Genomic DNA, 22528 nt, shown 5'->3' on the forward strand with positions numbered 1-22528 from the left:
CAACTAACCATATCATTGACCAATTGTTCTTACAGAGGGCTCAAAGAAACTCAAAGAGGAGAGCAAAGCCCCGTTGGGGCTAGAACTTCTTATCCACACAAGGAATGCTTCATGCCATACAGAAAATCAACTTGGAATAGGTCATATATCTAAGAGTAAAAGCTAAAATGATAAAAAAAAAATTCTAGAACTGCTAAAAAGGTCATGAACAAGAAAGGGGGAGCAATCTCCCAAATGAAATAAATCATAGAAACTATATGCTAGTAGTGGTTTATTAAAGTTGATTCTCATGCCACACTAAGACTGCCTGATACTACACTGATGCTGGAAAGCTGTAACTCTTCCAACTTGGCTGTTTTTATAATTTTCTGGTCATTCTTTGTATTTTCATATAGATTTGAGAACCAATACATCAGTTTCCATACCAGAGCCTTGTTGGGATGATGCTAGGAAGGTACTGAATCTACGGGTAAGCCAGCTCTTAATAGGAAGATGTTTGTCCATGGTCATGGGACTTCTCTCCATTAAGTGTTTTAAAAATTGATCTCTGCATAAAAACTGGGGCTCTTTCATACAGTGATAATTACATTGCTCAAAATAAACCAAGCCAATAGGAGTGAGAAAGGTGACTGTATTAGTCATCTCACCCTTACTGTGACAAAAATACCCATATCAAACAACTTATTAAGTAATAAAGGTTTATTTTGGCCTCAGAGGTTTCAATCCACTGTCTCTTGTCCCAATTATTTTGGGATTGAGATGGCATAGTAGGTCATGACAGCAGCGAGAGCCTGTTCTGAAGGCGGCTGAGAAGGAGAGGGGATGGAAGGGGAACAGGGGCAGGGGAGAAAAGAGAAGGGGAGGAGAAGAGAAGGAAGAGTACGGAAAAGGGGGTTAGGATTCCAGTATTCTCAACAGCACCCCTATGACCCGAGCTCCTCTACAAAGCCCTCCCTCGGTGTTACCCCAGGCTTGAAATGATGCTTTAAACGCCATTCAAGATGCAAAGTATAGTCTGAGAAAACACGCCATAGTATTAGCAAGAGTTGTTGCGAAAGGCAACGTTTGAATTAAGACCTGATTATGTGTTCCCAGAAATGAGAGTAGTGTCCAGAAGAGATAATGAGGGGAGGAAAGTGAGAGACGGTGTCAGAAACATAGGCTGAAGCTGGTTAAAGCTGGATGACAACAAGGACTGTAAACATTATTCTATGTGCTATGGAAGTCATTGGAGGGGGTGCGTCTCTAGCAAGGGAATAAAATGATTCATACTCTTAAAAGGGAACTCGGGCTTTTCTATGAAGAAAGACTCGAGTATTTAGAAAGAGCAGTGAGAAGGACTGGGGGTGGGTAGTCTAGTTTTAACAGAAGCGACAAGTGGTAGGTAGTGTCAACCAAAAGGTAAGTGACACATACCTCCTAATGTGTGGCTTGGGCACTTAGGACAGGTTCATGCCATCTTTTAAGAGGGATACGATTCTGGCGGAAGCAGGTGAAGATGCAAATGTGGTTCATTGGTGGATGAAAAACGGAGCATGCAAGGTCTGTGCTAACTATGGGCTTGTGGAGCTTGTCACGTGGCAGGTATGTACAGAACGTCCTTTATTCTAATGTCTGCAATATTTACAATATCTATGCATTTTATATCCCAAGTAGCATGGGACTACATGTTACTTCCCTTGTTATTCAATAGCACACTGGAACCACTTTTCCAGTTCCTCAATTTATTTGTTGGTTTTCTCTCTATTATATATTTACTTTTCTTTTTGTTGACTATTAAATGTAATGTCTATAATTTTTTCCTTTGGGAACCAAAATCAAAAATTTCCCAAGGTTTTGTTTACTCTAAAGCTATATTCTATAAAGCATTAATATTTTATAAGAAGACATTTAGTCTTCTGGCGAGGGATATGTTCATTATATTATTCTAATACTAAATCATTTCACATTCTGTTGATCATATCCATGAAAGAAAGAACTGTGAGTGAGTCTTCTAGTACCATTGGTTCTATTGATACTTCCAGATCTTATGGTGTGTACACTATTAATGAGCAGACTAACGTGGAAGAACGTTTGGGAGTCACCTCCAGACGACCTTTGTAATATGAACACCATAGTGCTTCAGTTACTTTCCTTATTGCTGTGATAAAATAACCTACAAAAGCAACTTACCAAAGAAAGGGTTTATTTCAGCTGACAGTCTGAGGGTACAGTCCATCACAAAATGGAAGGCATAGCAGGGAGAGCAGCTGCAGCTACGGTGGTGACAGCCTGGAGCTGGTCACACTTGGGTCACATCCAGGAAACAGACCGAGATGCATGCTGGCTCACAGCTGCTTTCCACTTTTTTTTTTCTTTTTTATTCAGTCCAGGACCCCTGCCCAGGGGCTAGTGTCACCTGAATTCATGGTGGGTCTTCTCTCCTGAGTTAGACCTCTTTGAAAACTTCCTCAGAGACACTCCCGGAGATGTGTCTCCTAGGTGATTGTGAACCCAGTCAAGTGGACAACAAAGAACAAGGGCTACAAAGAGAAAGACTGGATACAATCAGTGCTGTTTTGCTTTCTGGTCTGTCAGCTGATAGGAATTTAATTGTAGTGACTCCAGCTTTACTTAGACGCACCCAGTAGAGCTTCCTGTGTCCTTTACACTCAAGGGTATAGGCTAGATGTCTGCCTCTCTGCCACCTGCTTACCAATGTCCCTCCTTAATGTTTTTCTGTACCTTTCTCAGTTTTTAATACCACTTAACTGTACTGGGCTTTGTTTGCAATTAATTTCTCTAATGCTTTGCAATTTACATGTTTTAATTAAAATCTGCTTACTTTCCCTGACCTATTTATATTCAGTATCAGCATGAATACGTGCAATAAAAGTATTTGGGGTAATAAAAAAAGAAGTATTTACATTTGTTCTTCTTCACCATAATTTTTCCATTTTATGTTTTAAGCTAAGTCCCCTAAATCATTTGACTTTCTTATAATGTCATCTTTACTATTTCTACAAAGGAAATTAATCACTTTGGGTGGTTTTTTAAAACAATGTATTCAAAACAATTGCCACTATTTATATGAAACTAATGAATGCACAATAGAGATGGTAGCTGTTCAGCAGCAGAGCATGAGTGAGTGAGGATGGAGCATGGAACTAGGAAACAGAATCACTCCCCAGGCCTTGACCTCAAGGAATTACGGGAGAAAGGATGATGGCAGCCTCCATATAGGCTCTCTATGAGGATAGCCTGCAGGAAACCTAAGTCTGTGTGAGACTACTGTTTCCTTTGCACTTCTACCAATGCAACATAAGTGCTCAGCACATAGCAGCTGATAATTAAAATTTCTGGAATGAATGACAGAATAAACAAATGACTACAGGCTAGAACTAACAGCAAGGACCTCTAGAGACACCCGTTCCTACCTGTTATGTCTATGAATGGAGGAGAGGAGGTCCTGCTGGTGTTGGGTATAATGAGAAAAGGGAAGAGTTTGGGAAGTCATGAGAATCCTCATAAGGCGTGACAACCAGCGATGCAACTTCAAATCCTAGTGGAAGGGAAGGGTCTCCACAAGAGTCTGAGCCTCCATGGAACTGGGGCTAGCCTTGTGACACATCTGAGTCTACAGGGATGATGACTATGGGCTGAAGATGGAGGGCACAGGAAGGAGCAGCTGAGGGACACGGATCCCGACTCTTTACTCTTCCACAGTGATTCACATAGTGCTTCATCTGCACCACAAGCTTAACAAATGTCAGTTGAAGTTAATAAATATTTTACTTGGCTAATTAATAATTCATCAATTTAAACTTTTTCAGAATTGTGCAGACAGCACTCTGTTGCTGAGTTCTAGCACCTCGCTTCTACATCTGGAAAGACGAACGTGATAAATTATCCCCTCATCTGATATTAATAACTTCCATATCAGTTATTTATGGTGACTGCTTGTCTTCCGTCTATCATAATTTTGCTTAAGTACACACATTTAACATCCTCACCCATGCCTGGTAAATAATTTCTAGAAATGCCTCCACATTTTTTTCTGTATAAAACTTCCAAACTGTCTAGTCTACATCTTTTAGATATGAACCTTCCTTGACATAAGGCAATTATGTTACTTGGGAATTGGGGTGAGTTGAATCACATTGTATTAATAGCACTTAGTAATGAGGCTCAGCCATGTAATTAAAATAGAGTACTATTTTCTAACAATCCTTCTGTCAACTGCAGAGGAATTTTTTTCACTTGTAAACAGTTCATCTTATTACATAATTTCTGGTATTTATAATAATTAGCTAAATATATATATATATATATATATATATATATATACATACATATATATAATTCTCTTGTAAGCATTTAAGTTCTGACTTCTGGAAAGAAGTATTATTTATATTAAACCATGGAAATGAAATTTCCTGTTTTTGCCTTGGCACTAAGTGTTAATATGCATATAAAACCTCCTCTAGACATATATAAAATTTATATGTATGCATATACATATATTTGATATTTTGATTTCATAATTTAAAAAAATCTCTGGTTTTTATTTTATCGTTCCTTTTGAGTCTTTCTAGATAATTTATTTATTAAGAAGACACTTGAAATAGTAATAGTTCCATAGTTAGATACTAAAATGAAAATGTAAATATACTACATGTTAATACTAAATCCACTTTCTTAAAATTTGAGACTCGGGAATCTCTATCAAGTCTACCCACCAAGACAACCATATGTAGCCAACCTTCAAAAAAGTTTCCTGATATATGAAGTTATGATTACAATATATTATTTGTACGAAGTAATGGACTCGTTATGACACTTCCGTGCATGATACAATGAACTTTGATTGTATTTACCTACCCATCACTCTCTTTTTTGCATTTATATATTTGTGCATTAATTTATATATGTAATAATAGCAATTAAAGAAAGAGAGGCCATGAGAGGGATTAAGTCGGGAGTTTGGGAGAAGTTGAAGGAAAGAGAGAGATGTAAACAATGTAATTATGTTTTATTTTTAAAAATTGCATAAAAGCAAAAGTAAGTTGGATGAGACTAAGAAGAAATTACAGGCATGAGCCATCATGTCTAGCTCAAGTTTTAGATCAAAATCAATTTTCTCAATACTGTACTATATTTGCCACTTTTAGTTATTAACAAATATATTAATATCCTAGGAAATAGGTTCTTATTTAATCAAACATTTATATGCCATATAAAAGAGTTTATTTGGATTTTATCAACTCTTATCTATGCTCAGTGTTGTATCAGCATTACATCCTGGGATTAGTGGGGTTTTATTTAAAATTTTTTCTCATATCCTGTATTTTGACTATATTCTTCCTCTCCCCCAACTCCTCCCATATCCTCACCACCTCCTTACCCATGCAGCTTCAGGCTCTCTCTCTTTCTTTCAATAAAAACAAATCAAAATATAAAAACCAAACCAAACAAACAAAAACCAGTAAGACAAAAAATAATAAACCAAACAAAATGAAACAAAAAGCATCCTCCCACCCCCCCTCCACACACACAAAAGCATGGAATCGACTTTGTCTTGGCCAACTTCTCCTGAGCATGGTGCCTGCCCTGAAGTATGGCTGGTGTACCCAGTGACACTCCAATGGAGAAAATTGGTTTTCACTTTCCCAGCAGGTATAAATTGCAAATAGCTTCTTAGTCAGCCATGGGACTTGGTGTCTTCTCAGTGCTGGATTTTGTCTGGTTTAACCTGTACAGGGCTTGTGCCTGCTGTCACAGTCTCTGTGAGGTCATGTCTATCAGTCCTGCTGTGTCTGGGAGTCATTGTTTCATTGGGATCACTCACAGCCTCAGGCTCTGACAATTAGTCTGCTCCTGTTCTCCATAGATCCCTATCCTTGTGGGGAGGGTTTGATAAGACTTCTGACTTAGGGCTGAGTGCTCCAGAGTCTCTCACTCTCCGCCCATTGTCCAGGTGTGGGTCTTTGCTAATTACCATCCACTTAAAGAAGAAGCTTCTCTGATGAGGGTTGAGCAAGCAGGACTGCCTTCTAAACAAAATATTTAGTATTTTGATTTCTTTAACTGTGCTCAGATTTACCACTTCATTTACATGATTTACCACTTCTTCAAGGAGAACAAGATCTCTTTTTCTATTTAAAGGAAGTCATTAATTCACAATATTAGAAAATATGTAAATTAACATTGGTATATTAAAATCTTGGGACAGATTAAGAAATACTTGCACAAATCAAACATTTCTTAAGTTTATTCTATCTCAGGTCAGTGTGTAACTGCAGCAAGGAAAAGGTCAATGTTGAGAGTGATCAGAAGAGCAAGATGAGGGCATACAGCTCTGACCAAAGCTACCCACCCGAGTTGTCCCAGAAAAAACGTTCAAAGTGCTGTGATTGATATATATATTATATATGTGATATATATATATATATTTTATATGTTATATATAACACTATTTTTAGTTATATAAGACAGCAATGCACCTTTTTAAAAGTTGATGAAATATTACTGTCACTAGGTTCCTTTAAATTCTTTCTTTTAGACAAGTGCAATCTATTTGACTGTTCCCTATGGAAGCTCATTCATGCACTGCAGGCTCAAATTAACAGAGGATTTTACTAAGTTAGAGTGAGCACCAAGAATGACGATGAGGGTTAAAAAGAAAACATCATTTTATACCCTTGCCAGAGACAGTCTTAATGGAAAAAGCCTCTCTTCAACTCTATAAAAATTCCTGATTGTTACCATCATTCATTCACTCACTCATTCATTCATTCAATAAACATTTGTGGAGATATCTGCTATGATCCAGCCAACTGTCTAGGTCTTGGGAATTGAACGTTGAATACAACTCACAATCCTTTGCCCTCATGAACTTACCTTACAATGGGAGGGGGAATGGTAGGAAACATAACCTAACCTACAGAGGGCATGAGTGCTGTGCAGTCTAGAAAAGCAACAATAACAAAGGCTGTGGTGGGCTGGGAGGTGGGGAAAGTCGCATCAAAAATTGATGTTTTAAGGAAATAGTGAGATCAAGGGAAGGCTTTGAAGAGTAAACAAGCCCACGAGGGACCCGGAAGGAATGGTGAGCAACAAGTAAAAGGCTGTGTATTTGGTATTATTCTTGCTGCTGTGATGGAATGTGACAGAAACAAGCTAAAAGAGGAGGAAATTATCCTGGCACACAGCTTCAGAGGGAGTCAGTTTGTCGTGATGGGGAAAGAAAGCATGGTGGTACAAGTGCCTCCAACCATAAGGCAGTATGAGTGCCTGGTGGTGGCTGGTCAGCATGGACCAGGAGGCAAAGAATTCAGGTTGGAACTAGAATTTGCTGCAGACTTCAAAGGTCCACCCCCTAGCTCCTCACTTCCTGTAGCCAGGCCCCACTCTCTAAAAGGAGCTGAAATCTTTGAAATAGCGCCACAAAATAGTGACAGTGCTCCAAACATGAAGTGGCGGTAGCGGGGGGGGGGGGGGGGGGCGTTGAGGGGGGGTTGGTAGTTAAGATTTGTACCCTCACAGGGTCTGAAACAGCCTGTCCTGAGGAACAGCCACGTGGGGTCAGAGAACGTTGTTGGAGTTGCAGTATCGTCAACAGCAGGAAACAATGACTGTGAGGAGTCTCAGAGACAGAGTCGAGGAGAGAGACCCCAGTCACTGACTCAGCACAGAGCCTGTGATTGATACAATGCAAGGCTTGTGACAGGCAAATATTTACTGTCATACGCAGCACCGAAAGCCTTTCACATGCAAGGCTGTGATTTCTGTCTATCTAGAGTCTATTTCTTGAATTTGTGGGGTCAGCCCAAGAGGCCTCACCAGTGTATCCCGCCTCTCATATTGCAATGTTAAGTACAATGAAGGTTCGCCTAAAGGACTCTGGGTAATTGTCTGGTTGTTCTGGAACAGTCACAGAGCATCCTGAGGAGAAAAGGAACAAGGCCATGATCTCATTTCCACATAGAGGTCTCCTTAGCTTCAGGGAAGTACTGGGTTAAAGAGGAAAGGAGAGGCTCTTCTAAAGTCCACCACAGACAATGAGGAAAGGGGATGTTGGCAAGAGAACACTTTTGAAGGTAGAGACGGCCAGATTCTGCATGTGGAACAACACCAGTAAGGGCTATAGAGGGTGAGATGTGTGAGTGATGAAGTCCATGCTGCTGCTTTTAAGCCTTACCCTGAGGGTCATGGGCTTTTCTGGATCCTACATAGTTCTAACACAGCAGGGAACAGCACCTTTGACTTTCCTTGGGAAGTCCATGCCAGTCCTTTCTGACTGTAGTTTCTAGTTGTTCTGAGAAATGAAGGCTAGCCAGATCCTGTTTCAGAGCTATTGCCCTCAACATCACAGAGCATTCTGGTTGTGTGGTCTCTTCCCCATCTTCCCAACCTGAGAACAACTGCTGTATTACCCTGGGAGTCTCCTCTACAGTGGTGGCCTATCTTTCTCCTGAATTCTGAAGAACCTTGCTCCCAGGTGTCTCCTCTTCCTCCAGCTCCCTTTACATTGGGCTCCATGTTGGGCTTTACATTCCTTTACCTTTTTTGGATGGAAAAACAAATACATAAAATCTATAGTATTGGACTATGCTTTTATCTAATTGCTCTGTTCCTTTGTCATCTACATGGAAGATTTCTTAAATTGCTCTTTGGGATCAATGCAATAAAGATGCAAAGATCAAAAGAAGGAAAATGTCATTTATGCTTTCCTAGAAATATTGATGGAAGATCAAGTGCCTACAAAAATACTTTCTTTGTAATAAGGGTTGCTGTCATTTTTTCCTCAAGTAGAATGAGGCTGCTGAGCTAAGGACAAGGCTCCTCTTTGAACAGTGTGTCTGAGGAATCAACACAACATAGAGAAATTGGCATCTCTTTTGAGGCTGAAAACTCCTGGGATGGAGTTTCTAATCAGTCAGCACTGCTTTGTGAGAAGGAGGGGCTATGTGGAAAGTTGAGGGCTGGGCACAAAAGGACAGGACCACCTTAATAAGTATCTTGCTTTCATCCCCTTTCTGTTCTTATAACAGTATCCAAGTCCGGGTAATTTGTAGAGGAAGGAGGTTTATTTTGCTTATAGTCTAGAGGCAGGGAAGGACAAAATGAGAGGATGCAGCAGGTGAGCATTCCTTTCTACTTCTTAACATGGTGGAGTTTGGAAAGGAGATAGCTTGGGTGTGAGAGAAATGAGGACTGTACTTCTACTGTAGCAAATTCGTTCCTGGATGAAGGCAGCAAGCCATTCATGAGTGCTCTACCCCTTTGTCCTCAACACCTCCCTCCAGGCCCTACCCTCCGACACTTCCACATTAAGGAGCTGAGGTTCCAATGATAAAGTTACAGTTATGGGACACATATTCAAAGTATAGTTCTTCTAGATACAGACTGAAGAGATTCAACCCTCCTCAAGGACACGTGCTTAGGGATTTAGCACTGTTAAATACTACTAAGGGGGATCATTTCTTAGGCTTTTATTGTTAAGTACCCTCTAATTTTTCCTGCTTACGAATGAGTAAACCAAGCAGTTAAGAGTAGGCCATTCCTTCCCTTAAATGACAGCTGACAGGTCCTTCCTTTATGCTTGGTTGCCCTAAGTGAGAAGCTGTTAGGCTAAGCAGTCCCTGTTTAGTCCCTCAGTAAGTCTGGTTGTTTTTCATATTCATGATCACTTTGAGGAAACTTCACTCTACCTTCAAGGGCCTCTCAACCACAGTTGCTGCCCAAAGTACAACTCCTGCTTCAAGAAGCCTTCCTCCAGCCACAATCACTCCAGGCTAGTCATGCTAATTTGGAAGACACCAATATGACACTGCTCATCTTGCCATTGCTCTCACTTGGGAAGTGAGGAATAGCACATCCCTGGTGACTCTTCAAAAAGCCTATGATTGGTACAATGCAAGGTTTATGACTAGTAAGTATTTAAGGCTTGTGATAGATGGCATTGAAAGTCTTTCACATGCAAGGCTGTGATTTCTAGCTATATAGAGTCTATTTCTAGAACCTGTGGGGTTAGTCCAAGAGGCCTCTCCAGTACACCCTACCATTCATGTTGCAACATTAAGTACCTTGGAGGTTCTCCTAAATCATCTGTTATTGCTTACTTGCAATCTTCGTTATGGCTAGAATAAGATAAGATGGTTGTACAAAATGCCAACTCCCAGGGCTTTTAGCCGTAAACTTATCTGGCAGCAGCACAAAAGATCTCTGACAGCTGGCAAAGATTTGAAGCTAGGGTTACTAATACCCAAACCTTGGGAGCTTTAACACAAGTGGTGTGCTGGGCTGCTATCACTCAGAGCTCAAAGCAATAGCTTTAGACATAAGTACCTACAGTTATATGTCTCTGGCTTTGAAAGCTTAGAAAAATGAGCCTCCAGTTATCAGGGTCTAGAACCATAAGACAACAATTATAAAAGTCTAGAGTTTGGTCTGACCTGAGCACCTAGACAGATGTCAGGCTTCTAAAGACCATAGCCATAAGCCTCAGTTTCTCAGAGCCTAATGCTGCATATTTCTGGGTTTGTGTGTCCGGGCTGCAGACTCTGGAGCATAAAGAACTCAGAGGTACCAACACTAAGGGAGCTGGCCTTTGCCTATGCATGATTTCTATCTGAATACAGCATCCCCAACCAACTACTGATGGCAATCTGATGTGCCCAGATGATAAATAGACACAATATTCTTTTAAGAGTGAGAGCTCTGGCCAGAAAGGGCTTACAGAGAAAAGGTCGAGGTCAGTTAATTGAACTGAGTCAATGAAAAGAGCAAATTTGAGAGACCTAGCATTGAGAAACTATGAAAACTTAGCAGGAGAAAACAAGAAGGTGAGGAGGGAGGCAGAGAAAAAGAATAGGCCCAACAATGGAATATTTTCTAGAAGCTTATAGACTGGGGAATAATGATGAAAGTCAGGACCACATGACTCAGATACCACTTCTGGTTGCCCAGGAAACTGGACCTTATGGTGATAAAAGGGACATGCACAGCTAATAAACAAGGATACATCATGAGTTGTCTGTGAACATTACCTTTAGAAGATATATCAACATGTTTGAGGGGCCTTTGGGCCACAGATAAGAACAATGTCCTGAAATGAACCCTCTGTCCATCCAATCGGCAGCTAAGTACACATGGCCTGCTGCCTCTACTGACAGTGGTGCCATTCATGTCAGATAATAATGTGAGCAAATAACAAGCCTGGTATTCCAGCATACTCCAGTCTCGTCCAGAAAAAAACAAAACTCTAAGAACCAGGGACTCTTAAAGTAAACAGCAAGTACCCTTTTCTTAATTGTTATAGTTTCTGGTTTCTTATAAGACATTTCAAGTTTCACCTTTTCATCCTAACTTAATTAGCAACAATGTCTGAAGGAGACATTGTCTATGTCCTAACGACACCCTTTGAACTTGCAGTGTTCTCTGGCAGGCTCTCCTCCACCATTACCTCCACCTCTGTGGCTTGGGTCTCTTCCCTGATACAACACGGGACTGCATGGTCTATGGTACCAGCACTTCAGAAGTACCGGGAGCTTATCACATAACTACCGCCTCATATCAGATAGTAGTCATCAACAGCTAGTGGATTTCAACAGCCAGTGTTCAGATACCCAAGATCCCATTGTTTTTCAGATAAAAATGTCCTGACACATGCGTTTTGCACAATATCCTCTAATTTCCTTACAAGAGTGGTTGACCAAATGTAAAACTGTCTTTTGGTTCCTTCCCTTCCCTACTTCCTGACCAATATCCCTTCACTCTTCCAATAAACTGCTATATTCAAGTATCTAATATTCAGCTCCCAAGAGAATCAAATTTTAAGATGTGTTTAAAAGTGTGAAACTGTCTATGGCTTATAATTTAATAGCTACAATAACCATGAGACTCTGATAATCATCTCCAGGAAGAAAAGTAACAACCTGGCATGACCAGATTCAAAACACTCACTGGATTTCTATTGTACCTTACTAATATTCTGTGAGTGTCTGGGTTATCTCTGTGTAATGGATATTCACTTGAAGTAAACTAACATTCTTCAACTCACAATAAAGTTATGTTCTGATAAACCCATTGGAAATGAATTATGCACTCAGTTGAAAATGCGCTTAGTAAACATGGCCTACTGAACATCCTAGTTTAGGAGTATAGTATAATTTTGTGTCTCAGTTGTTTGCCCATATGACTGTGTCACTAATTAGGAGCTGTTATTATTGCGTTGCAAGAGAAGATCATACCACATATATCTAAGATATAACAACAAAATTTGAAGAATGGTTTCAACTGAATATATACCAGTTTCTCATCATTATGAAAAGAAAAAAAGTTGAGTCATCATAAATGACCATGTGAATGTGTGTGGAGGGGGCATCCTTGCCCATACATAGCTCCCCTAGAACAGATTTCCATTTGTAGGTAGTATTTATATGAGATTCCCTTTCTTCATGTTCAAGACCCACTCTGAAGACCATTTTAAGATACTACGATAGTCTATAAGACTTCCTGAGTCATGGCTTATTTCTTGTTTTGATTTGAAATTATAATCCTTCAGAATCACATTTCAAAGTGGGAGGTCCTATATGAGAGTGCCCCCCCCCCACGTTTAATAAATCTGGAATTCATCTGCTTTCTGTGTAATTACTGAAAAGCAAAGTTTATCTTTAGCCCTTCCACTGGATCAGCGGACTTAAATTGTTTATTATGCTCTTAGGTACTCATGCTACTAAGAGTTTAACTCTCCTCACTATAATTGTTGCTCCTCATTATTTACTGGAAATTATCAGATGATGGAGCTCTGCTGACATTTAAAGTCATGAAATTATACAGACAATGAATATAAAAGAACAGAAGCTGTCTAGAAACTAAATGGAACATTCCCCCTTTCAGGCAGTGGTATGAGAAAGAAGCATCCCATTTCCACTGTTCAAACATACCCAGGGAGCAGAAGCATTTAATGACACTAGGAGAATACCCCGTGAGAGTGGCATAATAAAAGGTCAGGAGAGGGGCTGGTTAATGGCAAGAAACAAAGTGAACAAACAAAAGCCCTGCACAAATGTCAGATGGGTAGAGCGTGAGAGATGGTCATAGGAGATCATAGTGGTGATGATTGCAGCCCTCCAAGAGATGGATAGAGCATGAGAGATGATCACAGGAGATTGCAGCTCTCCAAAAGATGTTCCAGGGGAGGGCAGTTAGGGAGATGACCTCTTACTGGAGTTGGTTTGAAAGAATGTGAGGAAGGACACCAAATCAAGTGACCGCACTGCTGGTGAGGATGTGGGCAAAAAAGAACCTCTGTTCACTGCTTCAGGCATTATGGAAATCAGTATGGTGGTGTTTCAAAAGCTAAAAATAGAACCATCATGTGACCCATCTATACCACTTCTGGGCATATACCCAAAGGACTCTATGCCCTACTACAAAAATACTTCCTTATCTACATTCATTGCTGTTCTATGCACAATAGCTAAGAAATAGAACCAGCCTAGCTGTCCATCAATGGATGAATGAATAATGAAAATGCTGTGTGCATATACAATGGAATTTTGTTGAGCTATACATAAAAATGAAATTTGAAGGCCAACAGAGGGAAATAAAAAAAAAGTACACTAAGATACCCAGACTCAGAAAGACAAATGCCACATGTTCTCTGTCATATGTGGATCCTAGCTTCAACTCTTTAGATCTATGTGTTTAACTTGGAGCACCTATCAAAAGCCAGGAAAACAGAAAGGGGCTATTGAGTGGTGAATGCCTTAAGAAAGTGGAGTTAGGCAGATGTGGGCAGAGTACAGGAGATAAAAGGGATTAATCAGGATTTGGGGTTTGGGGCAATAAGAGGAGAAGGGGGTGATTAATCAAAATGAAGTTCATATGAAAAAAAGCCATAGGGATGCCTACTATTTGTAAGCCAATTAAAAATATAAACTAAAAAAACGAGAACTAGAAGAGCAATCTTGCTTGATTGGATAGCACTACTCCTAGAAGCCATGGATTATTAAACAAAACCCCCAGTATCAGATATGTTGTTTTTATGAGTTTTGGTTTTTTGGTCAAGGGGTCCCCAGAGGCCCTTAAAATTACATGTTCTTGTCATTCTTCTTGGTTGTCCACCAGAATGAGATGATAAAATTCTACTGCTAAAGACATCATATACCTTGGTTATGATATAAGATATAGAGAAGTCACACCAGAACTGAGCTGGAAATGTTCCTCCTTTCTCATTAGCTTTCATAATGCTTAAAGGTGCTATGTAGGTACTAGGGGAAAAAGGTATCAGTGGTCTTAACCCAGCTGTGAGTCCTAGGAACTATAAATCTCACTGATACCAAAAGATATGCCCACTGCTACTATAGTGCCTCTACCATTAAGGTAGCAACCAACATCACTCTTACTGGACTTGAGGAACACACTGCAGGAAGGAATTCATGTCTGGTATTGTAATCCCAGTAAAAACCCATGCCTGTGGATGTCATGAGCCCTAGGAGGGAATCGAATATCATCATTTAGTTAAATGTACATGGCATCGAACTATAATTGCTACTCTTAGCTTAATCAGAAAACTGACTCTTTACATTGAATGGTCATAATATAGACACTCTTGGCTGCCCAATGTGCTGAGAAGAAGGGACAATTCAGTTCAACCCTAAATAGGGCATTTATGCCATCAAGTCTAGGCTCAGAGAAGTAGCATATTGATGCCACTTCTGTACAAGTTTGCATTCCCACCAACAGTGTAGGAGTGTTCCCCTTGCTCCACAACCTCTCCAACGTAAGTTGTCATCAGTAGATTTGATCTTAGCCATTCTGACAGGTGTAAGATGGTATCTCAGAGTCGTTTTGATTTGCATTTCCCTGATGATTAAGGATGTTGAGCAATTCCTTAAATGTCTTTCAGCCATTTGAGCTTCTTCTGTTGAAAATTCTCTGTTTAGCTCTATAGCCCATTTTTAAAAAGACTGTTGGGTATTTTGATGTCTAATTTCTTGAGTTCTTTATATATTCTGGATATCAGCCCTCTGTCTGATGTGGGGTTGGTAAAGATCTTTTCCCATTCTGTAGGCTGCCATTTTGTCTTATTGACTGTGTCCTTTGCCCTACCAAAGCTTCTCAGTTTCAAAAGGTCCCATTTATTAATTGTTTCTCTCAGTGTCAGTGCTACTGGTATTATACTTAGGAAGTGATCTCTGGTGCCAATGCCTTCAAGACTACTTCCTACTTTCTCATCTATCAGGTTCAGAGTAACTGAATTTATGTTGAGGTCTTTGATCCACTTGGACTTAAGTTTTGTGCACAGTGACAGATATGGATCTATTTGCAGCTGTCTACACGTTGATATCCAGTTATACCAGCACCATTTGTTGAAGATGCTTTCTTTTTTCCATTGTACAGTTTTGGTTCTTCGTCAAAAATCATATGTTCATAGGTATTCGGATTAATGTCAGGGTCTTCAGTTCGGTTCCATTGGTCCACATGTCGGTTTCCAGGATGTTTTTAGTAAGAGATCCATATAAACAAACTTCATTGAAACAGTACAGAGAAATAGAATTGCCAAAGAGGGAGGAAATCATTCTTTGAAACTTGAGTGGAACTAGGATCCAACTCCCCTGGGAGGAAAGGGGTTGGAAAGATCACACGTTTCTGCGACCAGAAAGAGGGACTAGAAGGGTTAAGGAAGGTGGTGATGCCCTTTAAATGCTTCTGTTTTCTCGGGGATGGAGGTTTCAGGAACGAGTTCAAAATGGGAAATAAAAGAATAGCACTGTGAATGCAATAGACAAGCTTAGTGAGACGATCAGGGAGCACTCTAGGTTCACACAACAATCAGAATAAGAGTGCATCATTTTTTCTTCTTTTTTTGGTTTTTCAAGATGGGGTTTCTATGTGTAGCTTTGGAGCCTTTCCTGGAACTCACTCTGTAACCCAGGCTTGCCTCAAACTCACAGAGATCCACCTGCCTCTGCCTCCCCAGTGCTGGGATTAAAGGTGTGCACCACCACCGCCCAGCAAGAGTGCATCTATGTTGGCTACATCACGTGCATATTTGAGTAGAGAAACTTGTGCCTGAATAATATAGAGGAAGTTAGTCTGGGTTTTATGCAATTTTGGTCTGTCCTGTTGGCCTTAATATGTGACCTTCACCTCCTGTGTTTGGTGTAAACAGTCAAACAACATGCTCACCAACCAAAATGGAAATGCATTTTGCTGTCCAGTTCCAACAGCAGCTTCCTGAATCTTAGTTAATTATTCTGAAAGAAATCCCAAAGGAAATCATAAAGCATGGAATGGTCCTATAATTTGTCAATTGAGAATCTAGATGGGAGTTTAACTAATGAATCAGTTTAACCTGATTCAAGTGAGCAAGCCCTCTCAGTGCATGCAAAATTTCAGTTAAATCTTGTTAAGCTGCACTGTGCGGAGATCACATGCCCAACATCCCCAGGCAAATGTTGAGGAGACTTTCAGATACATATTACTGAGTCTAATGACACGTCTGGAAAACAGGCTGAAGGGTGAGCATAAGCTCTGAGAAAATGTGAAGAATAGCCTCCTTCAAAATAGCAACTAATATTGGATATCTATAAATTAAGTTACAAATGAGCAGCAACTGTGCACAGAAAACAAGTGAAAGACAAAAACTTCTGAGGGACCTAAGTGTCACAATGGAGAAGCATGTTACTCTTTCCTGTTTTAATAATGTAAATGTGTCCATTTATCTCTGCTACAATCTGCAAACAGGACAATCTCAGAAATTGCCAAGGCTTGGATGTGGTTTGTCCCTATCAAAGCTTTATCGTCCAATGTAATGATACTGAAAGTGGTAGGGCCTTTGAGAGGTGAGGCCTTCTGGGAGATGACTGGGGTAGGGACCCTTTGTGAAGGGATCATGCAAGTCTTGTGAAATTCCCAAGAGCAGCCTGTTATAAATGGGCAAGCCCAGGGCCTCCTCTCCACTTTCTGATTCTCTTGACACATTCTCTCTGGCCATCACTCTTTGTCTCTAACCCCATGAACCCTCCATACAACTTCATGTGTCATGTTGTGATCTAGCCAGCAGATCCTTGTCAGAGTCTTGCTCTATACTATTTGTTCTTCTAGAATTAGAGTTATGAGTCAAATAAGTCTGCTTTCTTCATGACTTACCTATCATCAGGCCATTCTGTTATAGCTACAGGGAGTGGGCTAAGATAATAATTACAAAACATTGTTAACTGATATTATAGTACAATACAAATAAATAGTAACAAACAATATTACTTAAAACTATTTATGTATTAATACAAATACTAATTATGTCCCAAATACTGTTCTAGGTGCCTTTTTAAATCAGTTTATATCATGCCCACAAACACTTTTTGAGGCCTGAACTAGTATAATCACTTTATAGATGTTGCATCAGAGACATAGAGAAATTAATAATTTTCCAGAGGTCACACAGATGCTGAATAAAAATAACGAGATTTGACTCAGGTTCTCTAGCTTGAGGCTATGCTTTTAATCATTGCATTTCATTGCATCTAGATGGATGGCAACAGAAATCACAGTGGGCTTGTTTTGGAGGCAGAATCTGATAGGCTTATTTTAAACACAATCTGAATAATACAAATGGGAAAAAGCTGGAGATAGTTGATAATTAAGGGAGATTAATGTTTTAAATATTCAAATTCAGCTACTGTCTTCACTCATTCAAAAAATATATCTATGCCTTATCCGGTTTTATTCTAGGTCACAACAACAAGGCAGTCTGGAAAAGACAAAACCATTTGTTCTCTAGAGGCTTATATTCTTGTCGTGGGGCAGGGGGAAGCAACAGAGAAATAAATTACCAGGCAATAAACTCTATAAGGAAAAAAAGACAGCAGAATGAGATGTAAAGAATGCAGGTGGAGGGGATCAGGAACCACCTCCTTGATCAAAGCACACTTGAGAAGAAACCTGAAGGGCAAGGCACCTTATGAGAGTGGCTGGGGGAGCAAAGCCCTGACCCACCCCAAAAGGATATGTGCCATACCTTGTGAAAGCACAGGGAAGCCCATGATGCCAGCAGATGTGAGGGAAAGTGGTAGAAAAGGAGGTCCAGGAGGGAGATGGGAAGGGTGAGATATCAGGGAACGCTACCTTTAACTCTGAGTGAAGTGGGGGAAAGTGACATGGTCTGATCCACGTTTAGTATAAAATGGCCATTCAGGATGCTGTGCTCAAAACGAATCTCCAACTCCTCCATGGAAGAACAGTGGACCCTTGAGGGACAGATGACACCACTGATCTTGACTGGATGGATCCAGTGTAATAAAGGTATGGACCCTGATGACTGAGAATCTGTTTCCATCATTTCCAAAAGAGAGACTAACGAATACAGAGTTCTGGAAGCCAGGAAGAAATATCACTGAGCAATGGGCATGCCAGAAAAGCCTGTGAGATGAGTTTCCTACTTGATTGTCTAGGCATCCACTTTCCACTGCATGATGCTGCCTTTGTGAACAGCCAGAGGGCTTCATCACCTACAACAATCCACTTCCAACCAGGTGACAGCCCTTGGTTACACAGGCGGTGCAGTAGGACACTGCATGCTGGAAATCTGGTGCCCATAAGTTAAGCCACAAAGATGGTGAACAAATACAGCAGTCTGGCAGCATGCACAGGATTGTAACCTGAGCATCCGCGATCCAGAATAGCTCACCTACTAGCACAGACTGAGTAGCAGATGTGGGACAGTTCCAGGAGGCACTAGCAGCCTAGCTGCTTCCAGGAATGGAGAGCTAAGCTCCCAGTGAGGTTAGCAACAGAAATTTAGCCTTGACCTATGTGATAGGAACAGATTTAAACCGGTAGGATTTGCCTACTAGTCATCACTCTGCACAGATCCAGGCTTCTTTATGAGTAATAAAAGGGAAAAATATCATTTTGACATCATGAAGAAATGCCAAAAGAGGTGTCTACTACGTAGCTAGACTGGCCTAGAAGTACAGGTCTGTATTCTAACAGCTCAGGAGGCTGAGGCAAGAGGATTGTAAATTCAAAGCTTTTCTGGGCTGCACAGTGAGTCTAGGGATAGACCAGAGAATTTAGTGAGACTCTTTCTCAGTGCAAAAAAAAAAAGTAGACTCAGAAGTAGGGGTTTGTGGTTCAATGGTAGAATAGTTGCCTAGCCTGTATCACATTCAATTCCCACTTACTGAGAAAACAAAATAAAACATGGTGTTGGTTTTGTTTTTTTTTTTTTTTTAACTCAATGAAAAGGTTTGTGTCCTTGGAAAATGGGCACAAATTTCATCACTGAATTTCCTCAAATCCACATGATATGGTCATTGTCAATCCACGCCCAATCAAGCAGATCAGCCTTTGGCAATGTTCTTCACAAATATACCACAGACAGACTTGCTGAATGTCAGCTCATGATATACTGATTTAGATGATCCAAGCAGTATAAGACACTAAGGACTATGTTAAGTATTCCTGGGAATCCTACTTTCCCTTAACATGCTAACAGTACTATTCTATGAATGAATTGAAATGCTATGTCTGACTTAATTGATTTTTTTTTCATTTTTAGGTGAGGCAATATATTTTTATTTATTATATAAACCTTTTTGAATCAGAGTTTTCTGTTACTTGAGGCCAATGGCATCTTAATTGTATGGTTGTCTTGTATCAATGAATTTCATGTACTGTGCATATTTAAGGCTTACATGACCTTGCAGTGTACAGTAGATAATGAGAAGGTCAGCGCAATAAAATTAGCATATCCATCATCTCACAGTTACCTTTCATGGCAAGAACAAGTACAGCCTGCTCATATAGTATAGATATCAAATGCAAATTTCCTAATGCTAGTTCCTATGTGGTACATTAGCTCTCTAGACTTGGTCATCCTACATTCATTCTACTCTGTCCTCAGATCTACATCCTCCAATTTCTCTTCATCACTCTTTTTTTTTTTTTCCGAGACAGGGTTTCTCTGTGTATTTTTGGTGCCTTTCCTGGAACTCACTCTGTAGCCCAGGCTGGCCTCAAACTCACAGAGATCCGCCTGGCTCTGCCTCCTCCTGAGTGCTGAGATTAAAGGCATGTGCCACCACTGCCTGGCTTCTCTTCATCACTCTTTATCACCATCACTTTGTTTTGACTTGCTTTTGCACTTTTAGAATATTCAATTATTATTTTTTTAAATTAGTTTACAGAGGACTAGCTTCCCACATTGGGTTTTCATGTTTTATTTTGGTCTTTTCTCCCATCCCACCTCTCAGCCTTCACCCCTTCTCTCGGTATTCATTCTCTCCAGTGTTATTCTCCTTTCTGTTTTGTTCTATTGTCTTTCCTACCCCTTCCCTTGCTCTCGTGAAAGCTTTTTTACTTTATCCAGCCACGTAGGTCCTTTCCAACTTTCCTGGCCTTTACCCATATTTACCTCCATCTTCACCATCATTTTGTTTTCTGTCTCTGCATATTTGATTTTCAGAAACATTCCACATACAAGGAAGCTTGTGCCTGTCCTTTCTGTGCCTGGCCTGTCTCACTTAGCATAATATCCTCCAGGCTCATCCACCTCATGGCAAATGTGCATATACCTGTGTATGAACATATAATTGCTATCATATAGATTTACTTACACCAAAGCTTTTTTAATCAATTCACTCATGGATATATACTGAGATGTATTCTTACAATATACTTTAATATTCCAAGGGTTTTTCTTAGTGATCATAATGCAGGCCAGACTCATGCAACTTCCCTATAAGTCAGCAAATCCAGACACATGGAATACCTCACTGGGTTCAATGTCAGTACTTTAAATGTTTTGTTTTTGTTTTTGTTTTTTTCGAGACAGGGTTTCTCTGTGTAGCTTTGTGCCTTTCCTGGGACTCACTTGGTAGTCCAGGCTGGCCTCAAACTCACAGAGATCCGCCTGGCTCTGCCTTCCAAGTGCTGGGATTAAAGGCGTGCACCACCACTGCCCAGCTTGTACTTTAAATGTTTAATCAGAAGCAACATTATGAAGGTGTCAGTTTTTAGCAACATTCACTTTAACCATAATATAAATGAAGTTAATTTTATTCATTTGCATTTGATGATTTTTAGAAAAACATATTTGTTGTCAAGTTTATATGCTCATGAATGAAAAACTATTAATTTTAGGTGAGAGATTGTTTACTCTCTGAAGTCTGATTTTCGTGACTCCTCTTTTAAGGAGCAGTGATACAAGATGGCTAATCTATACCTGGACACCCTTTCACATGATCCTAAGGGATAATCCCCCAAAGAAACACATTTTCCAAGTTTATTACTGAAAACAAGCCAGAACCAGCCCTCCATGGTCTACCTGTACTATCTCACCTCTAGTCTATTCTTAATAAGCTATCTATTATGGTTTTTACATTTTTAACAAGAACAAAGGCAACTATGGAAACAAGAAATATTATTTATTTATTTATTTATTTATTTATTTATTTATTTATTTATTTATTAGTTTTTAGTTTTTCGAGACAGGGTTTCTCCGTGTAGCTTTGCGCCTTTCCTGGAACTCGCTTTGTAGACCAGACTGGCCTCGAACTCACAGAGATCTGCCTGGCTCTGCCTCCCGAGTGCTGGGATTAAAGGCGTGGGCCACCACCGCCTGGCTAACAAGAAGAAATCTTATTCCTTGGGGAGCTAAGGTAGAAAACTCCTGAATTTAAGTCTCATCCAGTCATGGAAGTAAGGCTTACTCCCAAAACAACAACACAACCCACAAAAGGCACATGCCAACAGGAGGCTGTGTTTATTGAAGACTCATAAGTAGAAACAACAAAGACTTTTGGCATCCACTGCCTGCCACCCTGTACGAGGTACCCAGCCACGTCTCTAGCTTTCCCTTTAAGACTAACAGTTATCAGCCGAACCGTGGTGATCTGGGCCTTTAATCCCAGCACTTGGGAAGCAGATCTCTGTGAGTTCGAGGCCAGCTTGGTCTACAGAGCAAATTTCAGGACAGCCAGAGCTGTTACACAGAGAAACCCTGTCTCAAAAAGTTTCCCCTTCTCCAAAAAAAGAACAGTAGTTATTATTTCATTGTTGTCATGTCAGTTACACTAGAAGTTTCCACAATTGTGGGGCACGGTTGCTGCTCATGGTGTCACACAAGTATCTCTTATGAGTGTGGAGGTAATTATGTTTTCTCTTAGTCTCCTTTGTAGATGTTCTGGTTAATATAGGTACACTCCTTTAATTTGTTGTGGCCACCAAGGACAACAAGATCCTTACAGGACTGTTTGTTATTTTTATTGCCTGACAACAAATTTCACTTTCTATTTTTTGTCCCAGAATAAAAACACATAATTGATTATCTATGGTCAATCTGTTGGAAAATTGGCTATGGAAAATGAAGGACTATTCAATCACCGTGGAAGCCTTATTGGCTAATCAAATTTATATTCCTCCTAGCAGACACTCTCCTTCCCATTGTCCTTTCCTTCCCTAGCAAAGCAAACCCATTACTGCTTTATCTGTTCTTCTCCTGGAAACCTAAGGAGCACTGAGGAAGGGAACCCCA

At 40.2% G+C, this 22528-nt stretch overlaps 1 protein-coding gene across 1 annotated transcript in view; it reads right to left on the minus strand.

Annotated features, from left to right (window-relative positions):
• Dnaaf11 (dynein axonemal assembly factor 11) overlaps window positions 1-22528 on the minus strand; it is a 111306-nt gene that overhangs the window by 24167 nt on the left and 64611 nt on the right. The gene's annotated exons all lie outside the window — the stretch shown is intronic.

This window comes from Peromyscus californicus, unplaced genomic scaffold (genome assembly GCF_007827085.1).
Source record: "Peromyscus californicus insignis strain IS unplaced genomic scaffold, ASM782708v3 Scaffold_20__1_contigs__length_68692818, whole genome shotgun sequence".
NCBI lineage: Eukaryota > Metazoa > Chordata > Mammalia > Rodentia > Cricetidae > Peromyscus > Peromyscus californicus.